Below are 16,011 nucleotides of genomic sequence, written 5' to 3'. Positions count from 1 at the left end.
ACGCATTGCTGGGGGAGAGAGAGAGAGGGGGAGAGAGAAAGAGAGAGAGAGAGATTGAATTGAATTGAATTGAGAAAGAGAGAGGGGGAGAGAGAGTGAGGGGAGAGGGGGAGGGGGAGATTGGGAGAGAGAGAGAGGGGAGAGAAGAAGAGAGAGAGAGAGAGCGAGAGGAGAGAGAGAGGGGGGAGAGAGAGAGAGGGGTAGATGTAATAAAAATGCATTATTCCTTGGTGTAATATAAATACAGTCCGGGATGCATTTCTTTAAACTTTTACCCTTTACTCTTACAAAAAACATTGTTATCCTCTAACATGAAAAGTGTTTTATTTCTGTGATAGTGAAGGACAAAGAAAACAACAGCAACAGTAGAGAAGACAGACCGAAGCCTACGGGGAGCTGGTACGCTCCAGCTACAGTCCAGACTGCTGAGGTAATTCCCTGGGAAGCCTGGACTCAGGATCACACCACTGAAGTCTGTCATAGAGCCTCCGCACTGAGCTGTAAACACCAAGGAGAAGACATGTTGCTCAGAGAGGGGAGAGAGAAGTGGTGTGTGTGTTTGTCAGGGTGTGTGCGTGCCCAGCGTGTGTGTGTGTGTGTGTGTGTGTGTGTGTGTGTGTGTGTGTGTGTGTGTCCAGGCGTGTCATTGTGTGTGTGTGTGTGTGTGTGTGTGTTTGTGTGTGTGTGTGTGTGTGTGTGTGTGTGTGTGTACATTATGTCAATGATGTGTGTGCTTTATATACAGTTTATCAATAACAAAATCTCATTGTTTCCCTGTAAATTCAACGTATTATTGATGACCGTCTATTTTTGACGTTTAGCTGCATATATACTATATATATATATATACACTATTCTCTCCTACGTATTCTTCAGACATACTATATATTCTATCCACATACAGTCCATAATGTCTATACATCAAATCACATATATATGTATAGCATATACTGTATGTTTATATATTTAAATTGTATTTTATTTAACCTTTATTTAAGCATATATATATATATACAGTGGGGCAAAAAAGTATTTAGTCAGCCACCAATTGTGCAAGTTCTCCCACTTAAAAAGATGAGAGAGGCCTGTAATATCCATCATAGGTACACTTCAACTATGACAGACAAGATGAGAAGAAAAAATCCAGAAAATCACATTGTAGGATTTTTAATGAATTTATTTGCAAATTATGGTGGAAAATAAGTATTTAAATTGTATTTTATTTAACCTTTATTTAAGCATATATATATATATATTTATACTATATATATATATATATATATATATATATATATATATATATATATATTTATACCGGACATTCTTTTACTTTTCGATGTGTGTGTATTTTTGTGAATTGATAGATACTACTGCACTGTTGGAGATAAGAACATAAGCATTTCACAGAGAGGACTGCTCTCCAGTCCGAGAAGTCATCCTACCAATCAGCAGTACAGCAGAAAGGACTGCTCTCCGATCCTAGAAGTCATCCTACCAATCAGCAGTATAGCAGAAAGGACTGCTCTCCAATCCTAGAAGTCATCCTACCAATCAGCAGTATAGCAGAGAGGACTGCTCTCCAATCCTAGAAGTCATCCTACCAATCAGCAGTATAGCAGAGAGGACAGCTCTCCAATCCTATAAGTCATCCTACCAATCAGCAGTATAGCAGAGGGACAGCTCTCCAGTCCTAGAAGTCATCCTACCAATCAGCAGTATAGCAGAGAGGACTGCTCTCCAATCCTAGAAGGTATCCTACCCAATCAGCCGTACAGCAGAAAGGACTGCTCTCCGATCCTAGAAGTCATCCTACCAATCAGCAGTATAGCAGAGAGGACAGCTCTCCAATCCTAGAAGTCATCCTACCAATCAGCAGTATAGCAGAGAGGACTGCTCTCCAATCCTAGAAGTCATCCTACCAATCAGCAGTATAGCAGAGAGGACAGCTCTCCAATCCTAGAAGTCATCCTACCAATCAGCAGTATAGCAGAGAGGACAGCTCTCAAGTCCTAGAAGTCATCCTACCAATCAGCAGTATAGCAGAGAGGACTGCTCTCCAATCCTAGAAGTCATCCTACCAATCAGCAGTATAGCAGAGAGGACAGCTCTCCAATCATAGATGTCATCCTACCAATCAGCAGTACAGCAGAGAGGACTGCTCTCCAATCCTAGAAGTCATCCTACCAATCAGCAGTACAGCAGAGAGGACTGCTCTCCGATCCTAGAAGTCATCCTACCAATCAATATAGCAGAGAGGACAGCTCTCCAATCCTAGAAGTCATCCTACCAATCAATATAGCAGAGAGGACTGGTCTCCGATCCTAGAAGTCATCCTACCAATCAATATAGCAGAGAGGACTGGTCTCCGATCCTAGAAGTCATCCTACCAATCAATATAGCAGAGAGGACTGCTCTCCAATCCTAGAAGTCATCCTACCAATCAGCAGTATAGCAGAGAGGACTGCTCTCCAATCCTAGAAGTCATCCTACCAATCAGCAGTATAGCAGAGAGGACTGCTCTCCAATCCTAGAAGTCATCCTACCAATCAGCAGTATAGCAGAGAGGACTGCTCTCCAATCCTAGAAGTCATCCTACCAATCAGCAGTATAGCAGAGAGGACTGCTCTCCAATCCTAGAAGTCATCCTACCAATCAGCAGTATAGCAGAGAGGACTGCTCTCCAATCCTAGAAGTCATCCTACCAATCAGCAGTATAGCAGAGAGGACTGCTCTCCAATCCTAGAAGTCATCCTACCAATCAGCAGTATAGCAGAGAGGACCTCTCCAATCCTAGAAGTCATCCTACCAATCAGTACAGCAGAACTAAACACGCTGCACTAAGACTCATCAGGGAAATCAACTAATACAAAAAGAGACACATTCTGACTGATTGGTTGCCGTGGATATAGATACATTGTGACTGATTTGTTGCTGTGGATATAGATAAATTCTGGCTGATTGGTTGCCGTGGATATAGACACATTCTGACTGATTAGTTGCCGTGGATATAGATACAGTTACATCCAAAACGTACAATGTTTCATTCCTCGGAATTGATATTGTAATGAGGTACCGTAGTCATAGTGATAGCAGAAAGGTCTGTGATGGTTCGTACAGGTGTGATGGTAGATATGGATGGTTAATCTCATCCCAGAACACTATAGACGTCTACACTGTAAACATGTAAACATTACCATAATAAAGACGACTTGTATGGAATGAATACATCACCTAAGCACAGAGGTACGGGGTAATTCCATCGTCTGACGGGCCCTGGCATACACGTTATGTATTCATTACCCTGCAAGAGAAAAGAAAATGTATACATTACCCTGCAAACAAACACATCTATTCAGCACTGTAGGATGTGGCTATATCACATTAAATGCATCCCAAATGGCACCCTAGTTCCTATATAGTCCACTACTTTAGACCAGGCCCTATGGAACCCTATTACCTATGTAGTGCACTAGTTTAGACCAGGCCCTATGGCTCTGTAAAGGGAATAGGGTGCCATTTGGGATGCCCAGTAGGAAACAAACAAATATAACAGAATACCACAGAAACCTTTGAAAATGCTGATTCATATCAAACAAAGACCATGAAAACAACAGGGAGAGAAACATGTCTGATTCATATCAAACAAAGACCATGAAAACAACAGGGAGAGAAACATGTCTGATTCATATCAAACCAAGGCCATGAAAACAACAGGGAGAGAAACATGTCTGATTCATATCAAACAAAGGCCATGAAAACAACAGGGAGAGAAACATGTCTGATTCATATCAAACAAAGGCCATGAAAACAACAGGGAGAGAAACATGTCACAAAAAGGTTTCTTCACATTATTTTGGCACGTGGTTTTACATATGTGGTTATACTGTGGTATATCTATATACACGTGGTTTTACATCTACATACTGTATATAGACCAGTATATAGACGTTGGACACAACCAGTATGTGGCTGATGGACACAACCAGTATATAGATGCTGGACACAACCGGTATGTGGATGTTGGACACAACCAGTATGTAGATGTTGGACACAACCAGTATGTGGCTGTTGGACACAACCAGTATATAGATGTTGGACACAACCAGTATGTGGATGTTGGACACAACCAGTATGTAGATGTTGGACACAACCAGTATGTAGATGTTGGACATAACCAGTATGTGGATGTTGGACACAACTAGTATATAGATGCTGGACACAACCAGTATGTAGATGATGGACACAACCAGTATGTGAATGTTGGACACAACCAGTATGTAGATGTTAGACACAACCAGTATATAGATGCTGGACACAACCAGTATGTAGATGCTGGACACAACCAGTATGTGGCTGTTGGATGTTGGATACAACCAGTATGTGGATGTTGGACACAACCAGTATGTAGATGTTGGACACAACCAGTATGTAGATGTTGGACACAACCAGTATGTGGCTGTTGGACACAACCAGTATGTAGATGTTGGACACAACCAGTATGTAGATGTTGGACACAACCGGTATGTAGATGTTGGACACAACCAGTATGTGGATGTTGGACACAACCAGTGTGTGGATGTTGGACACAACCAGTATGTGGCTGTTGGACACAACCAGTATGTAGATGTTGGACACAACCAGTATGTGGCTGTTGGACACAACCAGTATGTAGATGTTGGACACAACCAGTATGTAGATGTTGGACACAACCGGTATATAGTTGCTGGACACAACCAGTATGTAGATGTTGGACACAACCAGTATGTAGATGTTGGACACAACCAGTATGTAGATGTTGGACACAACCAGTATGTAGATGTTGGACACAACCAGTATGTGGATGTTGGACACAACCAGTATGTAGATGTTGGACACAACCAGTATGTAGATGCTGGACACAACCAGTATGTGGCTGTTGGACACAACCAGTGTGTGGATGTTGGACACAACCAGTATGTGGCTGTTGGACACAACCAGTATGTAGATGTTGGACACAACCAGTATGTGTCTGTTGGACACAACCAGTATGTAGATGTTGGACACAACCGGTATATAGTTGCTGGACACAACCAGTATGTAGATGTTGGACACAACCAGTATGTAGATGTTGGACACAACCAGTATGTAGATGCTGGACACAACCAGTATGTGGATGTTGGACACAACCAGTATGTAGATGATGGACACAACCAGTATGTAGATGTTGGACACAACCAGTATATATATGCTGGACACAACCAGTATGTAGATGTTGGACACGACCAGTATGTAGATGTTGGACACAACCAGTATGTGAATGTTGGACACAACCAGTATGTAGATGTTAGACACAACCAGTATATAGATGCTGGACACAACCAGTATGTAGATGCTGGACACAACCAGTATGTGGCTGTTGGATGTTGGACACAACCAGTATGTGGATGTTGGACACAACCAGTATGTAGATGTTGGACACAACCAGTATGTGGATGTTGGACACAACCAGTATATGTATGCTGGACACAACCAGTATGTAGATGTTGGACACGACCAGTATGTAGATGTTGGACACAACCAGTATGTGAATGTTGGACACAACCAGTATGTAGATGCTGGACACAACCAGTATGTGCTATTGGATGTTGGACACAACCAGTATGTGGATGTTGGACACAACCAGTATGTAGATGTTGGACACAACCAGTATGTGGATGTTGGACACAACCAGTATATAGATGTTGGACACAACCAGTATGTAGATGTTGGACACAACCAGTATGTAGATGTTGGACACAACCAGTATGTAGATGTTGGACACAACCAGTATGTAGATGTTGGACACAACCAGTATGTAGATGCTGGACACAACCAGTATGTGGATGTTGGACACAACCAGTATATACATGCTGGACACAACCAGTATGTAGATGTTGGACACAACCAGTATGTAGAAGTTGGACACAACCAGTATGTGAATGTTGGACACAACCAGTATGTAGATGTTGGACACAACCAGTATATAGATGCTGGACACAACCAGTATATAGATGTTGGATACAACCAGTATGAGGCTGTTGGACACAACCAGTATATAGATGCTGGACACAACCAGTATATAGATGCTGGACACTACCAGTATATAGATGTTGGACACAACCAGTATGTAGATGATGGACACAACCAGTATGTGGATGTTGGACACAACCAGTATGTGAATGTTGGACACAACCAGTATGTAGATGTTGGACACAACCAGTATATAGATGCTGGACACAACCAGTATGTAGATGCTGGACACAACCAGTATGTGGCTGTTGGATGTTGGACACAACCAGTATGTGAATGTTGGACACAACCAGTATGTAGATGTTGGACACAACCAGTATATAGATGCTGGACACAACCAGTATGTGGATGTTGGACACAACCAGTATGTAGATGTTGGACACAACCAGTATGTGGATGTTGGACACAACCAGTATGTAGATGTTGGACACAACCAGTATGTAGATGCTGGACACAACCAGTATATAGACGTTGGACACAACCAGTATGTAGATGTTGAACACAACCAGTATATAGATGTTGGACACAACGAGTATGTAGATGTTGGACACAACCAGTATGTAGATGTTGGACACAACCAGTATATAGATGCTGGACACAACCAGTATATAGATGTTGGACACAACCAGTATGAGGCTGTTGGACACAACCAGTATATAGATGCTGTACACAACCAGTATATAGATGCTGGACACAACCAGTATGTAGATGTTGGACACAACCAGTATGTAGATGATGGACACAACCAGTATGTGGATGTTGGACACAACCAGTATGTAGATGTTGGACACAACCAGTATATAGATGTTGGACACAACCAGTATGTAGATGTTGGACACAACCAGTATGTAGATGTTGGACACAACCAGTATATAGATGTTGGACACAACCAGTATGTGGATGTTGGACACAACAAGTATATAGATGCTGGACACAACCAGTATATAGATGTTGGACACAACCAGTATGTAGATGATGGACACAACCAGTATGTGGATGTTGGACACAACCAGTGTGTAGATGTTGGACACAACCAGTATATAGATGTTGGACACAACCAGTATGTAGATGTTGGACACAACCAGTATGTAGATGTTGGACACAACCAGTATGTAGATGTTGGACACAACCAGTATGTGGATGTTGGACACAACCAGTATATAGATGTTGGACACAACCAGTATGTGGATGTTTGATGTTGTTTGTGCCAGAGGTGAAAGATCTCCTGCTGAGGTGTTTAACTGGTCATAAAATGAATTATTTTAATTACAGTAACTGGTCATAATATTAATTATATTAATTACAGTAACTGGTCATAATATTATTTACAGTAGTATTACAGTCATAATATGAAATAGAGTAACTGGTCGTACATAATATTAATAATATTAATTATAGTAACTGATTATAATATTAATTACAGTAACTGGTCATAATATTAATTATATTAATTATAGTAACTGGTCATATTAATTCTAGCAATTGGTCTTAATATTAATTATATTAATTATGGTAACTAGTCATATTATTATTTATAGCAATTGGTCTTAATATTAATTATATTAATTACAGTAACTGGTCATAAAATTAATAATATTATTTATAGTAACTGGTCATAATTTTAATAATATTAATTATAGTAACTTGTTAAAATATTAATTATATTAATTACAGTAACTGGTCATAATATTAATTATAGTAACTAGTCATAGTATTAATTATAATAATTACAGTAATTGGTCATAATATTAATTACAGTAACTTTTCATAATATTAATTACAGTATCTGGTCATAATATTAATTACAGTAACTTGTCATAATATTAATTATATTAATTATAGTAACAGGTCATAATATTAATTCTATTAATTACAGTAACTTGTCATAATATTAATTATATTAATTATAGTAACTGGTCATAATATTAATTATATTAATTACAGTAACTGGTCATAATATTCATTATATTAAATACAGTAACTGGTCATAATATTAATTATATTAAATACAGTAACTGGTCATAATATTAATAATCTTATCTACTCTGAGTGAGTTTCATGAGGGTTAGTTAGAACCTGAGGATCTGAACAACACAGATCAATTGTGTGTGTGTGTGTGTGTGTGTGTGTGTGTGTGTGTGTGTGTGTGTGTGTGTGTGTGTGTGTGTTTGTCTGCTGGTGTGTGTGTGTGTTTGTGCGTGCGTTTGTGTGTGTGTGTGTGTGTGTGTGTGTGTGTGCGTGTTTGACAGAGGGAACAGGAAACTTATCAACACTATCTACTGAAAGGGGGAACAGGAAACTGTTACAGTTAGTTTAACCTCCCACACACACACACACAAAAACACACCCACACACTTACACACACACACACTTACATACACACACGCACAAGTATTCTCTCACACACACACACACGCTCACACACACAGTATTTATCCTAACACACTCGGTGTATGTGTGTGTGTGTGTGTGTTTCACTTCAACCTTCAGGGTATTCCCTGGGTCTGCATATCTAAACTGGCAGCTCTACATCAGACATGTGTCCCAAATGGGACCCTATTCCCTCTATAGTGAACTAGAGCCCTGTGGAGCCCTGCTCAACATAGTGCACTATGCAGGGAATAGGGTCCCAACAAGCTCTCACGTCAGAATTAGACTTTCATCTATGTTAAAAAAAAAATCACATTTCTAAGTTGTTCGCAAAGTCAAATTTCAAAGTGTTTAAAGTTAAGTTAAGTTGAGTTGAGTTACATTGAGTTAAGTTACATTGAGTTAAGTTACATTGAGTTGAGTTAAGTTACATTGAGTTAAGTTACATTGAGTTGAGTTGAGTTAAGTTGAGTTGAGTTAAGTTACATTGAGTTAAGTTACGTTGAGTTAAGTTAAGTTGAGTTAAGTTGAGTTGAGTTACATTGAGTTAAGTTGAGTTAAGTTACATGGAGTTAAGTTACATTGAGTTAAGTTACATTGAGTTAAGTTAAGTTAAATTGAGTTAAGTTAAATTGAGTTAAGTTACATTGAGTTAAGTTACATTGAGTTAAGTTACATTGAGTTAAGTTACATTGAGTTAAGTTAAGTTAAGTTACATTGAGTTAAGTTAAGTTACATTGAGTTAAGTTAAGTTACATAGAGTTAAGTTACATTGAGTTAAGTTGCATTGAGTTAAGTTAAGTTAAGTTACATTGAGTTAAGTTAAGTTAAGTTAAGTTGAGTTAAGTTACGTTGAGTTAAGTTGAGTTAAGTTACATGGAGTTAAGTTAGTTACATTGAGTTAAGTTAAGTTAAGTTGCATTGAGTTAAGTTAAGTTACATTGAGTTAAGTTACATTGAGTTAAGTTAAGTTACATTGAGTTAAGTTAAGTTACATAGAGTTAAGTTAAGTTGAGTTAAGTTACATTGAGTTAAGTTGAGTTAAGTTACGTTGAGTTAAGTTAAGTTAAGTTAAGTTGAGTTAAGTTGAGTTAAGTTACATTGAGTTAAGTTGAGTTAAGTTGAGTTAAGTTACATTGAGTTAAGTTGAGTTAAGTTAAGTTAAGTTGAGTTGAGTTGAGTTGAGTTGAGTTGAGTTGAGTTAAGTTACATTGAGTTGAGTTGAGTTGAGTTAAGTTAACTTGAGTTGAGTTGAGTTAAGTTAAGTTAAGTTAAGTTAAGTTAAGTTAAGTTAAGTTAAGTTAAGTTAAGTTAAGTTAAGTTAAGTTAAGTTAAGTTAAGTTAAGTTAAGTTAAGTTAAGTTAAGTTGAGTTGAGTTGAGTTAAGTTACATTGAGTTGAGTTGAGTTGAGTTAAGTTACATTGAGTTAAGTTGAGTTAAGTTAAGTTGAGTTAAGTTAAGTTGAGTTAAGTTGAGTTAAGTTAAGTTAAGTTGAGTTGAGTTGAGTTAAGTTACATTGAGTTAAGTTGAGTTGAGTTAAGTTAAGTTACATTGAGTTGAGTTAAGTTGAGTTAAGTTAAGTTACATTGAGTTAAGTTACATTGAGTTAAGTTAAGTTAAGTTAAGTTGAGTTGAGTTGAGTTAAGTTACATTGAGTTGAGTTGAGTTAGTTACATTACATTGAGTAAGTTAAGTTACATTGAGTTAAGTTACATTGAGTTAAGTTACATTGAGTTGAGTTGAGTTACGTTGAGTTGAGTTACGTTGAGTTGAGTTAAGTTACGTTGAGTTAAGTTAAGTTGAGTTAAGTTGAGTTGAGTTACATTGAGTTAAGTTGAGTTAAGTTACGTTGAGTTAAGTTACATTGAGTTAAGTTACATTGAGTTAAGTTACATTGAGTTAAGTTACATTGAGTTAAGTTACATTGAGTTAAGTTACATTGAGTTAAGTTACATTGAGTTAAGTTACATTGAGTTAAGTTAAGTTGAGTTAAGTTACATTGAGTTAAGTTACATTGAGTTAAGTTACATTGAGTTAAGTTACATTGAGTTAAGTTACATTGAGTTAAGTTAATTCGAGTTAAGTTAATTTGAGTTAAGTTACATTGAGTTAAGTTACATTGAGTTGAGTTAGTTAGTTACATTGAGTTAAGTTAAGTTGAGTTACATTGAGTTAATTGAGTTAAGTTACATTGAGTTAAGTTAAGTTAAGTTACATTGAGTTGAGTTGAGTTAAGTTACATTGAGTTGAGTTGAGTTGAGTTACATTGAGTTGAGTTAAGTTAAGTTACATTGAGTTAAGTTGTTACATTGAGTTAAGTTGTTAAGTTAAGTTACATTGAGTTAAGTTGCATAGAGTTAAGTTGAGTTAAGTTAAGTTAAGTTACATTGAGTTAAGTTAAGTTACATTGAGTTAAGTTAAGTTACATAGAGTTAAGTTAAGTTGAGTTAAGTTACATGGAGTTAAGTTACATGGAGTTAAGTTACATGGAGTTAAGTTACATGGAGTTAAGTTACATTGAGTTAAGTTACATTGAGTTAAGTTAGGTTAAATTGAGTTAAGTTAAATTGAGTTAAGTTACATAGAGTTAAGTTAAAGTTACATAGAGTTAAGTTGCATAGAGTTAAGTTAAGTTACATTGAGTTGAGTTGAGTTGAGTTAAGTTACATTGAGTTGAGTTGAGTTAAGTTACATTGAGTTGAGTTGAGTTAAGTTACATTGAGTTAAGTTACATTGAGTTAAGTTACATTGAGTTAAGTTACATTGAGTTGAGTTGAGTTAAGTTACATTGAGTTGACATTGAGTTAAGTTACATTGAGTTTGAAGTTAGTTGAGTTGAGTTACATTGAGTTGAGTTACATTGAGTTAAGTTACATTGAGTTGAGTTGCATTGAGTTAAGTTACATTGAGTTAAGTTAAGTTAGAGTTAAGTTACATTGAGTTAAGTTAAGTTGAGTTAAGTTAAGTTACATTGAGTTAAGTTACATTGAGTTAAGTTAAGTTACATTGAGTTGAGTTGAGTTAAGTTACATTGAGTTGAGTTGAGTTGACATTGAGTTGAGTTGAGTTGAGTTAAGTTGAGTTAGTTACATTGAGTTGAGTTAATTGAGTTAATTGAGTTGAGTTGAGTTTGAGAGTTACATTGAGTTGTTAAGTTGAGTTAAGTTACATTGAGTTGAGTTAATTGAGTTGAGTTACATTGAGTTAAGTTACATTGAGTTGAGTTGTTACATTGAGTTACAGTTGAGTTAAGTTAAGTTGAGTTGAGTTGAGTTGAGTTGAGTTACATTACATTGAGTTGTTACATTGAGTTGTTACATTTTGAGTTAAGTTACATTGAGTTGAGTTGAGTTGAGTTAAGTTGATTGAGTTAAGTTACATTGAGTTAAGTTACATTGAGTTAAGTTAAGTTGGAGTTAAGTTACAGTTGAGTTGTTACATTGAGTTGCTTACATTGAGTTGAGTTAAGTTACATTGAGTTGAGTTGAGTTGACATTGAGTTAAGTTGAGTTGAGTTACATTGAGTTGAGTTACATTGAGTTGTTAGTTGAGTTAAGTTACATTGAGTTAAGTTGAGTTGTTAGTTGTTACAGTTGAGTTGAGTTACATTGAGTTGCTGAGTTGAGTTGAGTTGAGTTGAGTTAAGTTACATTGAGTTGAGTTGAGTTGACATTGAGTTAAGTTGAGTTGAGTTACATTGAGTTAAGTTACATTGAGTTGAGTTAAGTTGAGTTGAGTTAGTTAAGTTGAGTTAAGTTACATTGAGTTAAGTTACATTGAGTTAAGTTGAGTTGCTTAATTGAGTTAAGTTGATTGAGTTAAGTTAAGTTACATTGAGTTACATTGAGTTAAGTTGAGTTGAGTTACATTGAGTTAAGTTGAGTTGAGTTAAGTTAGTTACATTGAGTTGAGTTAAGTTGACATTGAGTTGAGTTACATTGAGTTAAGTTAAGTTAAGTTACATTGAGTTAAGTTGAGTTGAGTTAAGTTACAGTTGAGTTAAGTTACATTGAGTTGAGTTAAGTTGAGTTAAGTTACATTGAGTTAAGTTACATTGAGTTAAGTTACATTGAGTTAAGTTACATTGAGTTAAGTTACATTGAGTTAAGTTACATTGAGTTAAGTTACATTGAGTTAAGTTAAGAGTTAAGTTACAGTTGAGTTAAGTTAAGTTAAGTTGAGTTGCTACATTGAGTTAAAGTTACATTGAGTTGTTACATTGAGTTAAGTTACATTGAGTTAAGTTACATTGAGTTAAGTTAAGTTACATTGAGTTGAGTTAAGTTAAGTTACATTGAGTTAAGTTAAGTTACATTGAGTTAAGTTGCATTGAGTTGTTAAGTTAAAGTTACATTGAGTTAAGTTGACATGAGTTGAGTTGAGTTACATTGAGTTAAGTTAAGTTACATTGAGTTGCTAAGTTACATTGAGTTAAGTTACATTGAGTTAAGTTACATTGAGTTAAGTTACATTGAGTTAAGTTACATTGAGTTAAGTTACATTGAGTTGAGTTGAGTTGAGTTGAGTTAGTTGAGTTACATTGAGTTGTTAAGTTAAGTTACATTGAGTTAAGTTACATTGAGTTAAGTTACATTGAGTTAAGTTACATTGAGTTAAGTTACATTGAGTTAAGTTAAGTTACATGAGTTAAGTTAGTTGAGTTGAGTTAAGTTACATTGAGTTGAGTTAGAGTTAAGTTACATTGAGTTAAGTTGGGTTAAGTTGAGTTGAGTTAAGTTACATTGAGTTAAGTTAAGTTAAATTACATTGAGTTGAGTTAAGTTAAGTTAAGTTAAGTTACATTGAGTTGAGTTAAGTTAAGTTGAGTTACATTGTTACATTGAGTTAAGTTACATTGAGTTAAGTTACATTGAGTTAAGTTACATTGAGTTAAGTTACATTGAGTTGAGTTAGTTAAGTTACATTGAGTTGAGTTAAGTTACATTGAGTTGAGTTGAGTTACATTGAGTTAAGTTACATTGAGTTAAGTTACAAGTTACAGTTAAGTTAAGTTACATTGAGTTGAGTTACATTGAGTTGAATTACATTGAGTTAATTGAGTTACATTGAGTTGAGTTGAGTTAAGTTACATTGAGTTAAGTTACATTAAGTTACATTGAGTTAGTTGAGTTGAAGTTACATTAGAGTTAAGTTACATTGAGTTGAGTTGAGTTAAGTTACATTGAGTTACAGTTGAGTTGAGTTGAGTTAAGTTGATTGAGTTAAGTTACATGAGTTGAGTTACATTGAGTTGAGTTGAGTGAGCTAAGTTGAGTTAAGTTAAGTTACATTGAGTTGAGTTACATTGAGTTAAATTGAGTTGAGTTGAGTTAAGTTACATTGAGTTGCTGAGTTGGAGTTAAGTTACATTGAGTTGAGTTGAGTAGAGTTGAGTTGAGTTACATTGAGTTGAAGTTGTTGATTTAGTTAAGTTGAGTTGAGTTAAGTTGAGTTGAGTTAAGTTACATGAGTTGAGTTACATTGAGTTAAGTTACATTGAGTTAAAGTTAAGTTGAGTTGAGTTGAGTTGAGTTAAGTTACATTGAGTTGAGTTGAGTTAAGTTACATTGAGTTGAGTTAGTTGAGTTAAGTTAAGTTACATTGAGTTGAGTTAAGTTGAGTTAAGTTACATTGAGTTAAGTTACATTGAGTTGAGTTGAGTTAAGTTACATTGAGTTGAGCTGAGTTGAGTTACATTGAGTTAAGTTAAGTTACATTGAGTTGAGTTAAGTTACATTGAGTTGAGTTGAGTTAAGTTACATTGAGTTGAGTTGAGTTACATGAGTTAAGTTAAGTTATTACATTGAGTTGAGTTAAGTTGGTTACATTGAGTTGAAGTTACATTGAGTTGCTGAGTTGAGTTGCTGTTAAGTTACATTGAGTTGTTACATTGAGTTGAGTTGAGTTGAGTTGTTACAGTTGAGTTGAGTTAAGTTACATTGAGTTGAGTTAGTTACATTGAGTTGGAGTTGAGTTACATTGAGTTAAGTTGAGCTGAGTTGAGTTACATTGAGTTAAGTTGAGTTGAGCTGAGTTGAGTTGATTGAGTTGAGTTGAGTTAAGTTAGTTGAGTTGAGTTGAGTTGAGTTAAGTTACATTGAGTTGAGTTGAGTTGAGTTGAGTTAAGTTAAGTTACATTGAGTTGAGTTGAGTTAAGTTACATTGAGAGTTGAGTTAAGTTACATTGAGTTGAGTTGAGATGAGTTGAGTTGAGTTAAGTTAAGTTACATTGAGTTGAGCTGAGTTAAGTTACATTGAGTTGAGTTGAGTTAAGTTACATTGAGTTGCTGAGTTGATTGAGTTAAGTTAAGATTGAGTTGAGTTGAGTTGAGTTAAGTTAAGTTACATTGAGTTGAGCTTGGAGTTAAGTTACATTGAGTTAAAGAAGTTGAGTTAAGTTACATTGAGTTGAGTTGTTGAGTTGAGTTAAGTTACATTGAGTTAAGTTACATTGAGTTAAGTTGAGTTGGAGTGAGCTGGAGTTAAGTTACATTGAGTTGAGTTGAGTTAAGTTACATTGAGTTGAGTTGAGTTGAAGTTAAGTTAAGTTGAGTTGAGCTGGAGTTAAGTTGAGTTGAGTTAATTGAGTTGAGTTAAGTTACATTGAGTTGAGTTGAGTTAAGTTACATTGAGTTGAGTTGAGTTGAGTTAAGTTGGAAGTTAAGTTACATTGAGTTGAGTTAAGTTGTTACATTGAGTTGAGTTAAGTTACATTGAGTTAAGTTGAGTTGAGTTAAGTTAAGTTAAGTTAAGTTGAGTTGAGTTAAGTTGAGTTGAAAAACCCACCTGAAGTTACAGAGTGAAGTTGTGTGTTGAGTTGAGTTAAGTTGTGTTACATTGAGTTAAGTGTGAGTTGAGTTGAGTTAGTTACATTGTGTTAAGTGTGAGTGAGTTAAGTTTTGAGTTAAGAGTGTGTGAGTTTGTGAGTTGTGTTTGTGTGAGTTAAGTTGCGTTAAATGTTGAGTTGAGTGTGAGTTGTGTTGAGTTGAGTTAAGTTTGTTGAGTTAAGTTACATTGAGTTAAGTTGAGTTAAGTTGAGTTACATTGACATTGAGTTGAGTTAAGTTAAGTTACATTGAGTTGTTTGTGTTAAGTGTCTATCGCTGTTCAATGTGAAACCTTCTGCACCAAAGGGCAGATGCCTGCGTCCATCCACCACTGGCCCACCCTGCACCACCCTAGCAAAACCAAAACCCACCTGAAGGTAACAGAGAAAGTGTGTGTGTGTGTGTGTGTGTTGTGTGTGTGTGTGTGTGTGTGTGTGTGTGTGTGTGTGTGTACTCACCTTCAGAGAGTAGCCTTGGTCACACTGAAAGGAAACCATGTCCCCCACAGTGAAGCGCTGGCCCACATTGACACCGTTGAGGGGGGCTGAGGTTCTGGGCATGAATCCAAACCTATTGCTTAGGACAGAGTCAAAACACACGCGTGGAAATAGCAATCACTTGTCTGCAAATCAAGATCAGTACAGGAACATAGAAACAAACACAAACCATTCAAAACAGTAGAATACAGTAAGGAACCGGTAGTTAACACCTTATAGGGATACTGAGAGATGATAGGTAGTTATAATACACCTTATAGGGATACTGA

The 16,011-nt window shown here is 36.1% G+C and overlaps 1 long non-coding RNA gene across 1 annotated transcript; it reads right to left on the bottom strand.

Moving 5' to 3' along the window:
- Window positions 1-405: 405 nt before the first annotated feature.
- On the bottom strand, window positions 406-15,779 carry LOC121842768. The gene is made up of 3 exons (XR_006081313.1): window positions 15,704-15,779; window positions 3,232-3,301; window positions 406-498 (listed from the first exon to the last, which is right to left on the bottom strand). It is a non-coding gene; the product is annotated as an uncharacterized LOC121842768 (long non-coding RNA).
- Between the last annotated feature and the right edge of the window lie 232 nt (window positions 15,780-16,011).

Source organism: Oncorhynchus tshawytscha, unplaced genomic scaffold, assembly GCF_018296145.1.
Source record: "Oncorhynchus tshawytscha isolate Ot180627B unplaced genomic scaffold, Otsh_v2.0 Un_contig_19930_pilon_pilon, whole genome shotgun sequence".
Classification (NCBI taxonomy): Eukaryota; Metazoa; Chordata; class Actinopteri; order Salmoniformes; family Salmonidae; genus Oncorhynchus; species Oncorhynchus tshawytscha.
Note: the sequence above shows the minus strand (reverse complement) of the source record. Positions and strands in the feature narration are given on the sequence as shown.